Below are 11,951 nucleotides of genomic sequence, written 5' to 3' on the forward strand. Positions count from 1 at the left end.
TCGGGCAGTGTTTCGTTCTGCTGTGCATGGGGTCGCTATGAGTCGGAAATGACTCGACGGCACTTAACAACAACAACAACAACATCCATAAACATATAGCATAGTGTCTAAGGCACCTGACTGCTAACCAGAAGGCTGGCAGTTCAAACCCAGCAGCCACTTCTCGGAAGGAAGGTTGGGCAATCTACTTCCGTAGTGATACCACCTCGGAAACCCAAAGAGGGGTCACTATGAGTCGGGGTTGACTCGATGGCATGTAACAGCAACAACATTCATAGTCAAGGGGTCAAGTGGCACAAATGGTTAAGCACCTAATTATCAGCCCAAAGGTTGGCAGTTTGAATATACCCAGAGGTACCCTGAAGACAGGCTTGATAATCTGCTTCTGAAAGCCCTATGGAGCTGTTCTACTCTGCACACATGGGTCCACCATGAGTCAGAGCTGACTCAACAGCAACTACCAACAATACCATTCATAGTTAACACACAGTAGGATATAGTATTAAAAAATAGGTATTAAATTATCTCACACTGTATGTACTACTCTGCATCCTGTTTTTATTCAGTATTACTTGTAAATTTAATACAAATCAAAATATAATAGCTCTAGCGTATTTATTGCCATTGTTGTTGTTATGTGCCATCGAATCGGTCCTGACTCATAGCAACCCCTCCTTGGGTTTCTGAGGTGGTATCACTATGGAACTAGAGTGCCCAACCTTACTTCCGAGGAGTGGCTGGTGAGTTTGAACCACCAGCCTTCTGGTTAGCAGTCAAATGCCTTAGGCACTACACTACCAGAGCTCCTTTGTTGTTGTTGTTGTTATGTGCCCTCGAGATGGACATGACTCATAGCAACCCCTCCTTGGGCTTCCCAGGCAATATCAATACGGAACTAGATTGCCCCATCTTCCTTCCGTTATTGTTGTATGTTGTTGTTGTTGTGTGCCGTCGAGTCGGCCCCGACTCATAGCGACCCCTCCTTGGGTTTCCGAGGCAGTAGCACTGCGGAAGTAGGATTGCCCAACCTTCCTTCTGAGGAGTGGCTGGTGTGTTTGAACCGCCAGCCGTCTGGTTAGCAGGCAAGTGTCTTAGCCACTATGCTACCAGAGCTCCCTTATTGTTGGATAGTACTCCATAATAAGACTACACCACATTTTATTAATCCATTTTTTCAGTAAAGGACATGTGAGCTATTTCCCATTACAAACTATGCAGTATCTTTTTACATTTGTGTTTTTCAAGGCTATATACCAGAAGTGAATTGCTGGATTGTTGGGGACAAACATTTCCCAATTTTATTTGCTGCCTGTAAAAATGTCTTGGCAGTGATGTCAGATCTCCTTGTTGAATTTCACAAAGGGGGAAGAGAATTATTAGCAGTTAACAGCCTAAGGCCGATTCCTATGAAGCAAAGTCAGATATGCCTCCACCCTCCAACTTTTATACTGACATCAGCTGTTCCTTACATAGCACACTCTACCTCTCTGCTGGGTTCATAACTAGTTGCAATGGCTACACAGAACTCAGATGATGCTCACAATTATGGGGTTTATTAGAGAAGTAACAGGTTATGATTCAGGATCAGAACTTATATCAGTTCTTCCATCAAGACAGCTTCTTCTCAGTGATGCCCATAGGGGCATGCCAGTCTTTAGCTCTTGGCCTTGCAACCCCTCGCCCTCTCCCTGTTCAGGCATGTGTTAAAGTTATAAAGCTTTGTAAGTAAGTGCCCAGAGACTTCTCCCTCTACCAATTGGCCTCAGAGAGTGAAGACTTGCTCAGCTCACTTCTCCATGGGTCAGCTCACCCACTATAGCCTTATCTTGGTCTTGGTCTGCTGCTATTGCTTCTCATCATCTCATACCATCTCTGGTGTTAAAATTCTCTTGCTGTCTCCTGGGTCTAGAAGGTTTTCAGAGCAGGGACCCCAGGCTTAAAGGACACACTTCACTCCTAGTTCCTGGTGAAGAGAAGGTTCCTGTTGCCTCTGGGCCAGCTCACTGCAATCCTAGCAACAAAATGGACCAATCCCCTCATTAGGGCTCCATATAGCTCTGGTGGCGTAGTGCCTAAAGCATTAGACTGCTAACCAGAAGGCTGGTGCGGTGCAAACCCACCAGCCAGGAAGGTTGGGCAATCTACTTCCATAGTGATACCGCCTCAGAAACCCAAGGAGGGGTCATTATGAGTCAGAATCGACTCTATGGCATTAAGCTTGGTTTTGGTATACCTTATTTGCATGATTCCAACCTCACAAGGGTACCATAAACCTTATTTACGTTATTAGCAAGCTGTCCAATCCCCTTGGTGGGCCACAAGCACCTCATCTGCATAGCCCCATCCACTCATTTAGTAAAAGTTACAAACACTATGGCTAAAAGGACCATATTAAGTAATTCACTGCACAGCATTAGTAAACTGTTCTTAAATAGTTCTTGCACTAGCATGGTACAAGATACCATTTCTCCACCATCTTATTAGTATCTGATATGTCACTTAAATTTTTTTGCCAATGTGATGGATGACTTAAAAAGGCATCTCATTGCTTTTATGGCATTTCCTGTATTACCAGTAAAGTTAAGAATAGTGATGTTTATTGTCAAGATTTATTTTCTTGATTTATCTGTTTATGTTCTTTGCTCATTCCCATCCTCCTACCCCCAGTTGGACACTATTCCTTCATAAAATGAGGCATTTAAAGCAAAAATCTTAAGGATTATCTAAGTCACTTCCTTCACTTTTTAATTTGATTTTATAAATATTTTATTGTGTTTTCAGTGAAATGTTTACACAGAAAATTAGGTTCCTATGTAACAATTTCTACACAAACTGTTCAGTGACATTGGCTACATTTTTCACAAAGGGTCAACACTCTCATTATTTCTGTTCTGGTTGTTCCATTTCCAGCAATCTAGTTTCCCTGCCCCCTTACCTTCTCAACTTCGCTTTAGATTAATTGTTGACCATTTGATCTAATATAGATGATTTTTTAGAGTGCAGTACTCACGGATGATATTCTCTATTTTATGAGCCAATCTCTTATTTAGCTAAGTTTCCCTCTTTTAAGGATAGGGACTAAAGCCCAGAGAGGCTAAAGGCTTATTCATGATCATATGCTGAAACAAGGCAGTGGCCATGCCTGGGTTACTATGGGGCTCTCTAGATCAGCAAACCAACGTCCTTTCCACTACTCTATACTTCCTTACCAGAGGGAAAGAGCCAATAGCCAAACTTAAGGCTAAGAATATAATGAAGGGTCTAGCTTAGACTCAGATGTTATAATGATCTTAAGTTTTAATTGCTTAGTCAACAAAGACTCTAAGAGAATCCAGTGTGTACTAAAAGAGGCAACCCCAGCTCCCTGTTCACCAGATGAGATACATCTTGGCATGGGAGTAAATAAGTCCTGCACTATCTGTCATTCCCAGATGTCCAGAGAGCACATCCCAGAAGGAAGCCCTGGCCCACACCATTGGGAGACAGGGGTGAAAAATGCCTAGTGGCCCCATATGCTCCACTTTCTTCTTCCTTCATGAGAGTACCAGGGATACTCCTGTGATATCTCACCCTGGTTTACCTTGGTCACTAAAAATCACCTACCTTCTCCATATTACTCTGATCTGTCTCTTTGTTCCCAAACCCCTGAGGTCTGCTCTGGAACCCAGAATCTACTACCAGCAAGTACCCCTATTTATATCCTCAGCGGATTTTACAACAGAAATAGCTGTCCCCTGCAACTCTCTTGAGTGGAAGTCATTTAATCTTTTATATCTCACACTGTGTGGTAGTTCAGTTTGCGTGTCAACTTGGCTGGGCCTGGTTGAGTGGCTGGGCAGCTGAATGTAGCAGTCCCCATGATGTGACTAGAAATCAACTCCATAGTGGAACCTATTATGAGCAGCTGAGTAGCTGCCTTAGGGATGTGGTCTGCTTCCTGTATATAAGAAGCAGCCTTGGGAATGGTCTCTAGCTTATGGCATGCCTGAACCCTGCATGTAGCCGTGTCATTCAGCAGCCTGCCATGCTCTGCCAGCCTTGGGACTAACAATGGACTTGAATTAATGGCCTGCTGTGTGGTTTGGTAACATTGGGACTATGCCTTTTTACTTGTCAACCTTAGGCTTGTCAGTCTCAGCAGCCAGCAGCTGTCTGAGTGAAGAAAAGCCTCTAGCTTCAGTGGGCTGGGAGCAGGAAGCAGAGCTGAAGCCCAAGGTTGAGGGGCTTTTACCCAACCCCTAGAGCCTGGCACTTTGAACTTGGACTTAAAGCCTCCAAACTAAGAGAATAAACTCCTGTTTCTTCAAGCCATCCCATTTGTCGTATATTTTTGTCAGAGCGGCACTATGTAACCAGAACACACTGCAATGCCTACAATGTATGTCTTCCTGTCTTCCTTTTTATCTCTATTGTTATCACCATTCTTGCACACTTCAACATTCTAAAGATCTAGCCAACTTCTTGGTCTCTCTTGGTTTCTTTACCTTCTCAGCTTCAATGACCCTGTCCTTCACTCCATCTTAGCCAACTTCTCCTAGTCATTCTGTATCATCACAACAAAGGCACTGCCTCTGAGATCTTGTTTTCAAGCATCCCACTCTGATTCCCACCTCCTCTCCTTTCTGCCCACTCATTCTAATATGTCCACCCAGTAATTTCTTCAACTTTATTAAGATGTCCAACTCATTGACCTTCCTACTTTTTTACTATCTATCATCACCTGTCCCTCATGTCCTCCTGGATTCTACATTCTATCACTATAATCACTGCTTTGTACAGACTCTGCCATCTCTCTCACGCCCTCAAATTCCTTGATAAAATCTTAGTACTGATTAAATCCACTGAGCCACCTCCTCCATGTCTGCACCCGAGCTGGTGAATGGTCCTGGAGAAAGACACATGCCACGTTGACTGGTTTAGCTTTAAATCTATGCTCATGAATAACAAACAAGCATGTAACTGCTTCCAACACCTCCCTAGAATGTTTACTCATTTTATTTTCCAACTACTTCACACCATCTCTCCACAAATTTCCTATGTTCTCTCTTCCCTCTTTACTCTTAGCTGATGATCTTGTCTTATATTTTACAGAAAAAAAAATAAAAAGTAATCAGACAGGGACTTCCTCATAATTCACTACTAAATCTGAATACATAGTCTCTGCTTTCCCTCCTACAGAAGCTCTGGTGGCTTAGCGCCTAAGGCATTTGACTGCTAACCAAAGGGCTGGCAGTTCAAACCTCAGAAGGAAGACTGGGCAATCTTCTTCTGTAGACATAACGCCTCAGAAACCCTCGGAGGGGTTGCTATGAGTTGGATACAACTTGACAGCAATGAGTTTGGTTTCCCTCCTATGAAAATAGATGAAGTATTTTTATTTCTGTCTATAGCCAATTCCTCCATTTATATACTGGATCACATTCCTCTTAGCTGCTCAAAGACTTCATCCTACAATTACCACCTCTCTCTCCTGCATTGTCAATTGTCCCCTTCTACTGTCGCATTCCTATCAACATGCTAACTCATTCTACTGTCCCCCATCTTACCAACTACCTGATATGTTCTTATTTGTTTGTTATTACCTTACTCCTCCTACAAGACTGTTTGTAGGCACCTTGTTCAACAATATACCCCTAGTACCAACAAACCTTTAAATAAATATATATTTATATTATTGTTGTTGTTGTTGTGTGCCATCGAGTCGGCCCTGACTCATAGTGACCCCTCCTTGGGTTTCCAAGGCAGTATCACTACGGAAGTAGATTGCCCAACCTTCCTTCCGAGGAGTAGCTGGTGGATTTGAACCGCCAGCCTTCTGGTTAGCAGTCAAGGGACTTAGGCACTATGCTACCATTTATATAGATATAAAATTGTGTTTTTGGTGGAAGTTCACCAGCACATTAAGTTCCCATCGAACAATTCCCACACATATTGTTCGATGGCGTTGGTTACGTTTTTCACAACGTGTCAACATTTTCATTATCTCCATTCTGCCTCTTCTACCTCTTTTAATCCTGTTTCCTTGTCCGTTCTTATCTTCTCACCTTTGCTTAAGGGTTTGGTCTCATGTAGACAATTTTTTTAAAGGAGCACAGTACTCATGGGTGATATTATTTACTTGCCAATCTGTTACTTAGCTGAAAGGTGACCTCTGGGAGTTTTTAGTTCCCACTAAACTTTATGATTTGGTCTATTCTGGACCGAATTGTGAAGCCATACCAATGAAGTTAAAATGCTTTATTAGACACTAGGAGCTCTGGTAGCATAGTGCCTAAGGCATCTGACTGCTAACCAGACAGATGGCAGTTCAAACCCATCAGCCACTCCTTGGAAGGAAGGAAGATTGGGCAATCTACTTCTGTAGTGCTACCACCTCAGAAACCCACGGAGGGGTTGCTATGAGTCGGATCCAACTCGACGGCAGTGCATTTATGATTTCTGAAAGAACACAGATCCATTCACCACTTATTTTCATGTCTACTTTGATAACATTTGGTTTTACTATTTGTTTAAAAGGGTAAAGCATAATAAACTTGAGGGGTATTTTTTTTTTAATCCAGTTTCAGACAATGAACTCAATTACACAACCAGAAAAATAATGCGTTTTTTGTTAGAGTTTCTTCCTAACCAATATAATCATTTTTGTACTGTCTAGGCTAAGCTCTGCTAATTAGAGCAACAGCTCTTTAGTAGATAAATATTTTATACATGTCCTTGCAAAATGAACAAAACTAGGCTAGACTAAAATCATTTTCACAGATTTCAATGTCAAACATGAGATATGAAGTTAGACAGCCAGCATTCATATTCCTGCTTTGATTGTGTGACCTGCAATAAGTTACTGGACATCTCTTTTCCTGCCCACAACATAAGGTTGCAGGGAGGATTAAATCAGTGAATATACACAAAGCTCTTAGAGCACACTGCAGGATGCTCAATACATTTGTGGTTGTATGTTTGGCCAGTTGGTTCCTACTCATAGCAACCCCATACAAAAGAATAGAACTACCCCATAGGGTTTTCTAGGCTGTAATCTTTATGAGAGCAGATTGCTGCTGAATTCAAATCGCTGACTTTTCTGTTAGCAACTGAGTGCTTAACCACTGAGCCACCAGGGCTCCTTGCTCAGTACACGCTAGCTATTATTTTATTCTGCTGCAAGAAGGAGAAATCTCACATGATCAAAGCAAGTAACATTTAGTAACTGAAGTTAGATCTCTGGAACTCTGAGACCTTGGGGTTGGGGGCAGCCATCATCACTATTTTGCAAAAAGAATAAATAACAAGTCCATGAACAAAAGGGTGGTTTCCCATTGAGCAAATTGAGAGAAAATTGCCAGGCCTTACCATCCATGCTGCCAAGAGACTAGTTGTATGCAATAGGGAACTTCAATGGAGGATCCAGTGCCTAGGAGAATAACACAGGATCTTTGCTGTATGGAATCAATATTAGAAAAGTCACCCTTGACTTTGTCTCTCACAACCCATATCCAATACATCAACAAATCCTGTAATTCACCCAGACTCCAACCATTTCCCATTCTCTCTTTTTCTACCACCACCATCTCCCTTGTCCCCTTTCACAGTCTTCGAACTATGGTTATAGAAACTCTGCTGAGATGCAGAGTACTTTATACAATTCTGGATTACATGGATGAATTAAACTGGGAACAGGAATGATTGAGGCTGGTCAAAAATAGGGCTATTACCTCATTATACAGTAAACACTGTAACACATTACCCATAGCATTTTAGTGTGTGATTTTACTTAGTTGCAGTCTTATCAGTATTTTGACTCAATATTAGTTAGCAAAACTCAGAGGGGGAAAAAAATTCATTGCAACAGCTAATTAAAACAAATTCATATCATTCTGTGCACTTTTTTTTTAATTTTAAATAATTTTTAAAACTGCAAGTAAGAAGAAGTGTAAAACTTTCTACGTTATTATTTAACTTGGAGTCCCTGGGTATTGCAAATGGTTAAGGCATTTGGCTGCTAACTGAAAGACTGGAGGGCCCAGTCGACTGCACTCAAAAGCACCTTGGAAGAAAGGCCTGACAATCTACTTTTGAAAAATCAGCCACTGAAAACCCTAACAAAGCAGTTTTACTCTAACACACATGGGGTCACCATGAGTCAGGGACTACTCCACAGCAACTGGTTTTTATTATTTAACTTATATAACCAAACCAAACCCATTGCCACCGAGTCAATTCTGACTCATAATGACCCCCATTGGGTTTCCAAGGCAGTAAATCTTCACAGAAGTAGATTGCCTCATCTTCCTTCTCTGGCGCAATTGGTGGTTTTGAACCACCAACCTTCTGTTTAGCGGTCAGATGCCGTAGGCACAAGCCACCAGAGCTCCCTTTAACTTATATGTTGTTGTTGTTGTTGTTATGTGCCTTCGAGTCGGCCCCGACTCATAGCGACCCCCTCCTTGGGTTTCGAGGCAGTATCACTACGGAAGTAGGATTGCCCAACCTTCCATAATATGTGACCTTGGTAACTGTAATGTAAAGGTTATTAATTATGGCGCTTTCTAGTTATTCAGGAAACATTTCCATGGATCCCATCGTGTGCTCCACAGTGCGTTATCTAACGCGGAATACATTAGCTCCTAAGCTTCCAGAGGGCTACAAGAAAACTGTCTTGTTCATTTCACTCATCTCAGTAATGCACTTAGGAAAAATCCAGAATTCCCCAGCTTCCAGGTGGTATCTTCTTCCCTTTCTGCACTTAGGCCTCCGACCCAGAGCGCGCACCCCACAGACCCCACTAAAGCCAGGCGCCATCCCTGTTCTTCCTGAGGTCGCCCCCCACGGCAGCCCAATTCCAAAGTCTCCCCACTTGAACCACTAAAGGCGCCGCACTACTCGCCATAAGACTACAGCCCTCCTCAGAGATTCTCTAAAATCTCCCACACACAGCCGTGGCAGCCCCTTCCCCACCTTAGCCGGAGGGCCACCCAGATCCCCAGAACCCGCGCTTATTACCGTGTTCAGGCACCCCTTCACTTTCTAAAGCCAAACGCGCCAAAATTCCAACTCGACTCCACCCTGTCACTGACGTCAGACGCAGCCTGGCCTTGGGGCAGCACTGATTGGCTCCGTCAGCGCTCTCTGGAAAGATGACTAGGGAAAGAGCGAAATCCTGCCCTTGTGTCGAGCAATCTGATTGGCTTACGTAATTGGGCGCCCTCTTTGTTAGGGGAAAGAGGACTTCCATCGTTGAAGTCCTAGGCTTCTTTGGGTAGTGTTATGGCGCCTCCTAGCGCCAAGCTCTGGTGGTGTAATGCCAAAAGCGTTTGGCTGCTAACCAGAAGGCTAGCGAATCAAACCCACCGGCCACTTCTCGGAAGGAAGACTGGGCGTTCTACTTCCGTAGAAATACTGCCTTGGAAACCCAAGAAGGGGTCGCTGAGTCGGGACCGACTGGAGGGCTGTGAGGTTTTTTTATGGTATTTTTATGGGAGGTTCAAACTCAATTCCAGACTGAGTGATCTGGGTCCCATTTTCTTTATGAGGTGGAGGGTTAAGCTTGAAGCAGAGAACCCTGGACATTTACACTTACTGCGAGGCACGGTTCAAAACGTGTCCCTTGCCCTCACGAATTTCCTATGGCTGAACTTAAATAGAAGCTTGAATAATCTGGTTGACTGTTCCACTTAGCTTTGCCAATCCTGTGTTCAACTGAGGTGTATGGACTAAAAACCAAAAACTGATCCACTTTTGGCTCTGTCTGACTTTGGGGAAGTAACTTCTCTTTTAGATTTATGCTTTATTATCTGTAAAATGGAGGAAAGGGCTAGAAGGCATTGTTTCACACAACAGAAACCAGTTTCAAGAATTATTGTACCCCCCAAAAAAAAAAAAAAAATTAAACCCACTGCCAAGGAGTTGATTCCATCTAATAGTTGAGAATTGTCACTGATATCAGAGCTGAGAATAACTTATCAGAAGATCATATTTTTCACAATGTATATTTTACTAAAATCCCTCTTTACATATTTACATCCTAAAAACTGTTTTTTACATAACACTGAGTGCAAAATCATACATTTAGCCTATACATAATTTCAAAGTCCACAAAGCACAAGAGTTTTTGATGGAGCAAATGATCATTTCAAATCTTTTTTTCTCACACTGCATTCTCTTGCTAATAAGACATTTTATATAAGATAGTATCTCTATCCACTGTGTCTACCTTCATTTTAAGAACAATTAAAATCTGCTTGAAGATGACTGGGAAACAAACAGTCCTGGTGCCATCTGCATTGATTTTTGTGTGTCCCAATGGAGATTAATGCTCCATTTATGAGCTTAGCCCTATTATCTAAGCCTAGTATGTTGACCCTGGAACAAAAACTGCTGGTGTTGAAACATCCACAGTAATGGAGGAACTACAGTAATCAAATTGAAAAAAGGGGTTTAAATGCATCACTACATCTAGTTATAAAAGTTTATCATAGATACATTCTTAGCCATTATGCAGATATCCCTTGATCAATTCTGATTAGTATTCTGAAGTTCTCGTCTTCCCCTTGCCTTTCCAGGTCCTCTTTGCATCCAGTTCCATGTAAGAAGTAGGAAACAGTATCACTTCAAGCCCTGAAACCTTCTTGGAGTGAGGGACCAAGCAATCATGATTAGAATTAGTATAGTGACACCAGAATTGGAGAAGTGGAGGTGATTTTGAGAAAGAGTTAGGAGAACAGATTCAGAACCTATTGACAAGAGGGATATGAGGAAGAGAGAAAGGGAGGGAGGGAAGGAAGGAAGATCAAAGAGAGGTTAAGAGAAAGATGTCTAGAATGACTCAGCTTTCTTGTTTGTGCAATTAGGTGGATTTTGAGGCAATGCACGGAAGTGGAGAACACAGGAAGAACAGGGTTAGGGGAAAAGATAGATTTAGTTCTGGATTTCAGAATGAGATGTGTGAAATGCTAAGAAAAGTCCAGTGGTCTGCTGGATCTCTAGACCTGAGTTCTGAGTGTCATCAACATAGATATGAATGAAATCTGAACAAAGCATATACACTGCAGTCATTCTTAGCCTTTTTTTGGGGGGAGGTGTGTCTTTGTTATCTAGGGGTACTATAACAGAAATGACACAAGTGGATGGCTTTAACAACCAGAAGTTTATTTTCTCACAGTTAAAGAGGCTAGAAGTCCGCATTCAGGTTACTGGCTCTGGGAGAAGGCTTTCTTTCATTGTCGGCTCTGGAGGAAGGTCCTTGCCTCTTCTCAGCTTCCGTTCCTCAGTTCCTTGATGATCTTCATGTAGTGTGGCATCTGTCTGTCCCCATCTCGGCTTAATGGGGGCAGATAGATGCCATACCACATGAAGATGCTTAATTTGCCATTTTATATCTCAAAAGAGACTGAGTTAAGACACATCCTCTGCTAATACTGGGTACTTAGCATACAAAGAAAACCCATTCACAAATGGGATTACAACCACAAGTATGGGGGTTAGGATTTACAACACTTATTTTTGGGGAACACAATTCAATCTGTAACAAAAGCATATGTGATCATAGACCTTTTTGAGAATATAACGAAAATGACAGCTTCTTTTCCTAGACAAATGCACACTCATCCAATCAAGATTTTGTATATCTTTTCAGGGCGTTCACATATTTATAGATAAATCTCCAAATTAAGAACCTCTGATATAGAAGACCAGAACTCTGGGGACCACAAATGCTGACGGGCAAACATCTGAGGTAAAGCAAGGGGAGCCAGATATTGCCGAGCAGGAAAACAGTACCACCCTTAGACAGAGGCAAGAGAGTGCCCTGCCCTTCCCTGAATCTCACCTGGCCCTGCTTTGGTCCTCTTCTAACTGTAGCCCTCCCCACAGGGTGAGGAATCCCAAGGCCAAGGGACTTACCCATCCAAATCCTAGGCAACTCCTTGCAGCTGAAGCTCTAGCATTGGAACTTCATT

Source organism: Orycteropus afer, unplaced genomic scaffold (assembly GCF_000298275.1).
Source record: "Orycteropus afer afer isolate SDZICR_OR568_19922 unplaced genomic scaffold, OryAfe1.0 scaffold00028, whole genome shotgun sequence".
Lineage (NCBI taxonomy): Eukaryota > Metazoa > Chordata > Mammalia > Tubulidentata > Orycteropodidae > Orycteropus > Orycteropus afer.